The sequence below is a fragment of the Paramacrobiotus metropolitanus genome, unplaced genomic scaffold, assembly GCF_019649055.1.
Source record: "Paramacrobiotus metropolitanus isolate TYO unplaced genomic scaffold, Prichtersi_v1.0 Parri_scaffold0000023, whole genome shotgun sequence".
Lineage (NCBI taxonomy): Eukaryota > Metazoa > Tardigrada > Eutardigrada > Parachela > Macrobiotidae > Paramacrobiotus > Paramacrobiotus metropolitanus.
In genome coordinates this window covers 1,062,981-1,072,314 of record NW_026570243.1, presented here as the reverse complement: position 1 = coordinate 1,072,314, position 9,334 = coordinate 1,062,981, and positions in this window count along the sequence as shown.

Here is a 9,334-nt window from a genome sequence, read left to right as displayed (position 1 = left end):
TTTCTACGGTAAAAAGTTAGTTTTCGTCGGAGAAACCGACCTACAAAATTACTTTACCGACCTAATGGACCACTCTGTGTAACTGACCAGAGGTCGGTCATTCACTTTCTTTTTCATTTCGACGGACATTCCACCGTCAGAAAAATTTCTAAAGAACCTAGAAATTATTTCTAACGGTTAAAAATTAAAATTTCGACCAGAAAACATCTCTGATCGACCTAAAAATATTCTTGTTTTTCCGCGAAAATAAGCGCGAAAATTCTCGAATTTCCTTGTGACGTCAGAACGCTCGATTTTCAGTACTTTGAGGCTAGCCAATCAGCGTGCAGGGAAACTTCCCATAAAGCTTAACATAGGCGTGAATCATCATTTTTTAAATTTTGCACGCGGCTCGCATTCTGTGACGTAGGCAGTGAAGTGCAAGACCACTTAGCCCTGTGACGTCATACTGGTCAGCACAGTAGTATAGGACGTACTCTACTGTAGTACCTTATCATACTGTACTGTACCATAGTACTGTATTGTAACGTTGTGTACTGAGTCATACACAGACACATCAACACAACAACAACAACAACAAGTCGGACCATCCTGACCCTCGGAAGTTCCTGAACCCAAAGACGTTCCTGATTCAATTGAACATCCCCACATAAGGGATTGTTCAATTTACTGTACAACAGTACAAGTCTCTCGTTGGTTCCACTTGAACCGACCTGACCCGACAACAATGTCGAACCCGAAGGAAAACGAATACGCCCGAAAGTTCAACACGGACTATTCGCGGCGCCTGACCTCCAACGCGCCGTATGCACTACGGCACTCCGGTCAGGATAAAAGTCAGCCGTCATCAACGGACTCAACGAAGTCGGCCGAGGCAAGGGAGAAGCGCAACGAGCGGATCCTCCTCGCCGATTCCAACCCAACGTCCGATGACAGCTTCGAGGACGCCCACGACAAGACGTTCCTCGAGCCCCGAGCTGGCTTAGCAGCCCCGTCCCACCCGACCGGGGGAAAAATGGAGAAACTGCAGGCTGAGACCACATTGTCTCATGCCGAGGCGGAACACCCACATGGTGTACCGACCTCTACGGACTCAACAGAAGGACTTCAACTGAGCTCACAGAAAGCTCAGGAGTCGGTAACGACTACGAAAGTCACCGACGCCGGACACACATCACCCAACCAGACGGATGACGTGAAGAGGTCGACATCGCCCAACTCGGGTAGAGCGACTTCACCGACCTCGAAGGTCGGAGAGAAGCAACCGATAACGGAAATCGGTCAAGTCCAACCGACCACAGAAGTCGGTAGGGCTTCACCAACCTCTAAGGACGGTCAACGGAAACCGACCTCGGAGGTCGGTTATCCTCAACCGGAGGTCGGACCTCATCTGACAACACAAGTCGGAATTGAGGTCGGAAGACTACAGCAATCACCAACCAAGGAAGTTGGCCAAGTCCAACCGACAACAGAAGTCGGGAGGATTTCGCCGACCAAGAAAGATGGAAGTCCACCGACCAAGGAGGTTGGTCAACAGGAGCCGCCTACTCAGGTCGGACCTCACCCGACAACACAAGTCGGAACTGAGGTTGGACTACTCCCACCGACCAAGGTCGGTCAACAAAGGCAGACCATGGAGGTCGGACCTCGTCCGACAACACAAGTCAGAACCGAGGTCGGACAACTTCCACCGACCTCAAGGGTCGGACAACACCAAGCCGGTCAAGTACAACCGACCTCCCTGGAACAGAAGCCAGTGGACAACAGGTCGGATATGGATATCCAGTGGCCTAAACTACCGGCCAAAACGGGAGAAACCGAGGCCCCGCCACGAAGTGGACCTCACCCGGCTGGATCACCAACCAACATACCGATGCCTAACGAAAAGGCTATCTCACCGTTAAGTCGACCTTCGCCAACGGAAGGCAGGTCGACCCGAGCAACAGAAACTCAACCGAAGGTGAAGTCCGACAAGTCGCCAACAAGTCGACCTGTCGACCTACTGAAGAAGAGGTCGCCACTCATGTTCGAACTTGGCGACTCGGGTAGTGGAACACCACCACCCATGGACGACGTATTTGACACGACACAAGTGTCACGTCCCAGCAGCAGGGATGGATTCTTCCGAACGCCAGTGGCACCCCACTTGGGTAACCACAGGTACCAAGCAAGCACGCTTGAGTACACGGCACGGAAGTGGATTGCATCCACACCTCCAGAAAAGATCGAAGACATCGATCGACTCCGGAAACGATGCCAGGATTTGATAACACAAATCGTCCTGGCCGACCAAATCGTTAACTCCACGGAAAATCAGATGTCGCGATCGGAGGACACCCATAAGCTCGAACGGAAGCGATGGGAGAAGGAACTCGCTGAAGCCAACAATGGCATAGCCGCGCAACAGCGCCGCATCGAACATTTGGAGAGTCACCTCAAGAGGTCCGACAACCCATGTCGGTACGACTTCGAGGAGATTGAACGACTCCGAAGTACACTTGCAACGTCAGTGGAATCGGTCTTCGAACTGAAGAGACGCCTTGCCACCGTGGAAAAAGACCTGGCTGACACACAAACAGCCTTGGTCGAATCGGAACTGGCAGCAGGGACGTTCCACCAACAGCTGAAGCAGGCCAATGAAGAGGCCGAAGTATACCGGAACGAGGTCGACAGATACATTGTCGAACTCAAGCAGGCCGACGACGAGGTCGACCGGCAGAAACATCGCATTGAACAACTCGAAAGGGAGATGGAAACTCTCCTGGTCAGGGCAGGACGACAGCTAATGGCTCACTACGGCCAGCAACCTGCCTCACCCGACCGAAGTAGAGCCACCACCGACCTGGAACAAGCAAACGCCCAATTGGCCGACCAGGTCCACGGACTAAATGATGTGCTGAAGGAAGAACAAAGACTCCGAGCACAGCTGGAACACAGCCTGGCAGAAGCCCAGAAGGTGTACGAAGCGCAACAGAACCGCATCGCACACTTGGAAGTCCGCGAAAACGACCTGTACAACTACGGTCTGGACGCGGATAAATATATCGATGACTTAAATCGATATATCGACGAGATGACCACGTATACCGACGACTTGGATACGGAGGTACGCTGTCTCCAGGAGGAAACGAAACACCTGGAACAATCCAGGACGGAGCCTCCATCCTACAGGACTTCGATGGCAACGGATTTCCACTTCGAACCGTTGCAAACAGTCCGAGATATCCTGTGGGACATTAAACCCAAAGAGGAGAAGAAGGAACAGAACTTCTTCGTGGGCGTGGTGACAACTAACCCGCTCATCGGAACTCCTCCGCAGCAACAGCCTCTGCCCCACCGTCCAGAACCGGAACGGAATACGTCGACTGCGGCACCACATGTGCCAACGTCAAACGTGCCGACAACGACGACGGCCACGTCAGGTACCTACACTAGTACCACGTATGCAACACACACATCGATGCATGCGCCAGCGCCCACCACGTCCCACCCGAATGGACCAGCGCCTAGTCAATGGGGCGCAGGACGGCGACTGGGAGAGCGAACAAGCTCACATCCCAACATGGATGACTTCGGCCGCTTGACGATAAGCGACTCCGATTACCGGCGTGAACGAGCTAGGTCATACAATAACGACCTACCTCCAGGAGGACGAAGCGGACAACCGAATCCGGAACGCCCCCCCGCCGACTACCCACAAGACTCGCAGAACGTGCCTCGGTTCCGACCAACAGAAGGTCGGGCACCACCGAGAAGGCCGTTCAGAAGTCAGCATGGAAGGGTGAACGACCTTCCACCGGGATTCTACCAACAGCCACAACGGCCACCACGAGCACCAGCTCCTCAGCCGGAACCGTACCCGGCTGGATACCCAGACCAACAAGGTCGGGCATACCCAGACCAACAAGGTCGAGGATATCCACAACAACAGAATTATGGATATCCGGAGCAACAGAACCAGTATTACCCAGACCAACAAGGTCGGGGATACCATGCGGAACAAGGTTGGGAAGCAAACCCTCCCCACCACCCTATGCCGCGGACGCCCAACAAGCGGCTACCCGGGCATTCCAGGAAACAATGATACGCGTATGTGCCCGCGGACGTACACAGAAACTACCGGAATTCGATGGCGACCATAACAAACTGGAAGGATGGTTAAAACAAATCCGTCGATTGTACGCGGAAGCACAGGAATGGCATGAATCGGACCACACGTTCATGACCGACCTTATCTCGCGACTTGAAGGCCAAGCAGCACAGTGGCACCGGGACACCGCCGGCAGCGAACCAGCCGGAGGATGGCCAGTCAACGTGTGGTTGACTAAATTCGAAGAGCGGTTCGGAGACAAGAACAAGGAAATTAATGCCGTAACCGCCATGGCCAAACGAAAGTACCGTTTCGGACAAGAGACGCCGGAACAGTACTATGACGCCATGATGAACATCAAGTCCCGATGTGACACCATCACGGACCAGATGGCACTTTTCCATCTGAAGGATAACATTCACGAACCCAAGCTACGAGAAGCCTTGGAGATTCGTATGCCGGCGACTCCGGTAGAACTGCGTGACTACATACGTCAGTTCGTGAACGGAAAGGAGATGTACGACGTGGTGAAGGGATCACGGGATACAGACTATGCCCGGGTCCGAGCAACAACGCCGACACCAGCTCCTTTACCGCAGGCACCAGTACAAACAGTGTACCAGCCGTACATGATGCCGGGATATCAAAGTCCCTCGGCAACATACGTGCAACCGACCACACCGATAACGCCACCAGCGCAAATGATGCCGGTCCAGCAACCGACCTGGGCAGGAGTGGCAGCTGTCAACTTGGCAGCACCCCAACCAGCAGCCGGAGCCCCAGTAAACAACTACGGAGGCCAAAGTCCTGGCTCTGGAAGCAACCAGAACAACGGAAGTTCTGGGTACAACCAAAACCCAAACCAGGGATACTCCGCGTACGGTCAGAGTCCGACACAAGGATTCGGCGGCGGAGGCTACGGTCGCGGAAAAGGACGTGGCGGCGGAAATCGCGGCCGCGGTAACTTTAACCGCGGCGGAGGCGGAAACCAACAGGGTAACCGACCTTCCCAAGCACAACAAGGTGCTCGGCAGTTTACGACTTATGCGGATAAGATGGAACAACTGTTCCTTCAGTGGACGCTGGCGGACAGCTTTACTTGCCACTTCTGCAAGTTCGGGAACCATCCCCAGGCACGCTGCGCGTTCATCGGCACTCGGGTGCAGGACAACCCGAATCGCCGCTGGTATGAGGATTGGCATACGCGATACCTGACGGGAGGACCGTTGGGTTCGGCCAACCCGAACTCGGCACAGATCGTGCCACCCCCCGCGCCAACGCCAACAAGGAGGAGGCTCGGGCGGTGCTGGTAACGGAAACCAGCAGGCCGGCTCAGGAAACGGGTCGGGCGGAAACCGCGGGAATAGCGGTGGAGGTCAACAGGGATCTCCGGAACAGCGGCAAATGCTACCGCCACATCAGCCCTTTGGCTCGCCGTCACCCAACAATGGGCCGGCTCGGGGAAACTCCTCGGGAAACGCCTAAGGTCGATGAGCCCCGGTGACTCATTCGACCTGCGACATCCCACCGAACCACCGGACAAGGATAACCCTACTAACCAACTTCACTTTAACCGGAGAGAATCGCCCATACCCACAACAGAAGGGGAAGTCATCCAACGGATGGATGCCTTGGTCAGACAACTAGGTCTGGACCATAACAGCACGGAAGAAGAATTCGTCAACGCATTGATGGCTCCAACAGATGAAGCCACAACGGCCAGAACAATGGCAGAACGACTCGGAATTTTTGTCAACAATGGCAAAATTGAAATCCGGACCGGAACGCAACGAATGCCCGACTTACCCGACCCAGCGCATCAACTTGGCGTTGGAACGTCGGAGGCCGGAACGCAGGGATTGCCCGGACCGGCCGACCCAGCGCCTCAACTTGGCACTGGAACGTCGGAGGTCGGAACGCAAGAAATGCCCGACCTACGCAGCACGAACAATGTGACTGCGCCGCCCGCCACAGAAAGTGACGCAGGACGGACCGGCCACGGAAGCTGGACCGGACTGCCGGTGAGAAGAAACTCAACCGAGCAGCCCAGACAAGGGCCAAGACGCGGAGGACCGGGACGCCGATTCACGCAAAGGGGCAACAGAAACTTCCCCAATGTATCATCCGGACGCGCAACGGATAGATACGCTGCAACAATGGCAGCTATCGACCTCACCGAAGAATCGGAAGGAGAAGTCGAAATATGGGAAACATTCCTCTGGAAGCACAGGCACCCGCTCACTGGCTGCAGCAGGAGTCGGACCTCTCCCAGCAACAACCTCAACCGGCTAGAACAGTAGCCGGATCTCGGACGTTCGGACTACTGGTAGCAAGTCTCGGAAACCTCGATAGAAGAACCGACTACAACACGACGGAGGCCAACAGAAACCTCGATAGAAGAACGGATACGAGAACAAACACGACGGTTCGAAACTCCCACCGACGTGCTGGAGGACGGAGTAGCTAACCGACCTCAGGTACATGAAGTGGTCGCAACCGAAGTGGAACCAATTCAAGGTACGCTGACGCCAACAGAAGGCGGATCAGCCTCCTTAATTCCCGTCACACCGACTGTACGGGAAGTGACCTTCGAAAAAGGGACTCACAAGAAACCGAAGACGGTCAGAGCCTGGACACACGCAATCCAGATCGGACCGACGCCCACTATGGCGATGCTCGACACAGGAGCAGAGACTTCGCTGATCGAACAACGATTCTGCGAACAAAACGACCTGCCAATGCAACCTCTTGGCCATTACACTCGGATACTTGGCGTAGGCGGACAAGTTGCCTTCACCGTAACCCACTGCTGCACCGTACCGGTAACGCTGCAGGGATTTACGAGCCATCATACATTCCACGTTCAACCGAACAACGCGGATATCCCAGTGTTACTTGGATGTGATTACCTTCATTCCAAGTTCACCTTCGTGTTAACGCCCATTCCTAATCCGGAACGACCTGGAGGAATGACGGTAGTGCAGTCTATCCCGATACCAGAGGCATCGGGCACGGTAATAACTGAAGCGAGGATAAGTCGGCTTGATCACCCGTCAAACCCCCCGCCCAACATTTGCCGTGACTGCCGGGATACCAACCGGACTCTGATCGAGGAGATGCAACTGCACAACGCCATTGAAGCGTACGAAGAAAGGATACGAACTGGAAAACTACGTCCGAAGAAACGCATACTGAAGACGGCAGTAAAGTCTATCCCGATACCAGAGGCATCCGCAACGGAAGCGGATGCCATCTTAGAAGTCCAACAAAAGTACCGGACTTGGTTTACGGGAATACAACACTTTCTCGACCGACGGACGTTGGAGATGATGGCCACTCTCCAACAGAACGGAGCGGTGACCACGGACCAGATACAGGAAGCACAACGGACATGCGAACCTGTATTGGCTCTCGCCGAAGACATCGACGATGAAGCTTGGGAAGACGAACGAGTCCCAATTCATCGGCAGTACATGGAATACGGACTTCCAGTACCACGCCCTCTGGAGATACCCTGCCAAGAACTAGGCGGAGCACTCTTCAGTTACATGCGACAAGTACAGTTGTACGGAGAATCGACTACAACTGCGTTTTGGAAACGGTACGGCGAGGACACCTCAATAACAAGGACGATCCCCGACCCGTTACCGCCAATCACGGAACACTTTCCGAAGGAAGTCAAATTCGTCAATGACCTGAAGAAGCCAACTGAGCACACGCAAATTGGCGAAATTGACCGACCTGATCGCTGCATAATTTGCAACGATAATATTGATGGAGTCGTCCGGACGCTGAAGACTCACCATGACTTGACTTGGATTGACGGCAGACCGTCGTCACCAGCCCCTCCGCAACCAGAACGGAAGGTAAACTCAAGCCGGAAGACCAAGTCGGTAGTTAACCAATGGCTGAGCAACATAAGCTCACAGCCATCCGACCTGGAGAAACAGGACGAAGAGAGTCGACCGACCCAACCGAAGGAAACGGCCGACCAGGGTGCACCGACCACGGAAGTCGGAGAAGGTAGTGCGCCACCGACCACAGAAGTCGGACACGGCAACACACCTGACGTTAACCCTGAAGATGAGCAAGAATCCGAGGAATATAACTCGGACGGTTCGGACGTACAAAGTTCGAGCGACTCACCGGACACAGACTCCGACAACCAACCTTCGGAAGAATCCGAGGAAGAGGATGATGATGAAGAATTCGACCCGTCAGTACGAAACTGCAGGTCGGATAAACCGCGGAAGGATGACTCGGATGACTCATCCGAGGAGGACGAAGAACCGACCTACGACGTCCGGCTGACAAAAGCCTTGCGGTCCATCATCCACACTGAATTCATAGTCGACCCTCCCCGGAACAAACCGGACAGGAAAAGCCAGTCGATGTCGAACAACAAGCGGAACTCGAACAACTTCAAATTTTACGGGAATTTGGAGGAGGCCAACCGGAGGAACACGACCTCCGACCTCCAACCATAGTAGTCCAGCAGCTGTCAACCGAACAACCGACCTCGGTTAACTTAACTGACCAACAGAAGTCGGAGCAACCGCGCCCACAGAAGGTCCGGATTGCAAAAGTTAACTCGATTACGGAGTTGAACTTGGGCAACAAGCACCCACAAGTCCATCATCTAGCACTGGACCCGTTCATCGACTCGAAGCCGCTAGACCGACAGGTGGTCTTTAACAGCGAGCGAGTCTACTCAACGTGTTCTATCAAGGTACGGACAGCCAAACCAATGGACCCGATGAGACCCATCTACTTCTACACTTTACGGCGGAAGCACCGACCTATCCGACCGATAGAAGCTAAGATCGAGATCCGACCTCAGATCGACACGGCCTGGATAAACATCCAGAACATGACTCACCTACCGCGAATATTGAAGAAGGGCATAAAACTTGGCCATATGCAATACAGCGACATGTTCGAACCGGACATCGACAACCAGTACGTCGAATGGGAACTCCCACTTGGAATTGCCAAGACTTGGCCACCCAAGCCGGAACCAAAGCCATCGCCGAAATTTGAAATTTTCGAGGCGACAGGAGTTAGAGCTCAACGGAAAGTGAAACTCCTACCTCGGGCGATAACCCAAGTACACGTTGTAATGGATGTTGCAGTAGCCACCGGACAGAAACTCATGTACCTTGGTGGATCCGACCCCCAACGAGACGGAGTCGAAATGATGGATGGCGTAACTAAACATGATGGGAGACGATTTACCATCATGGT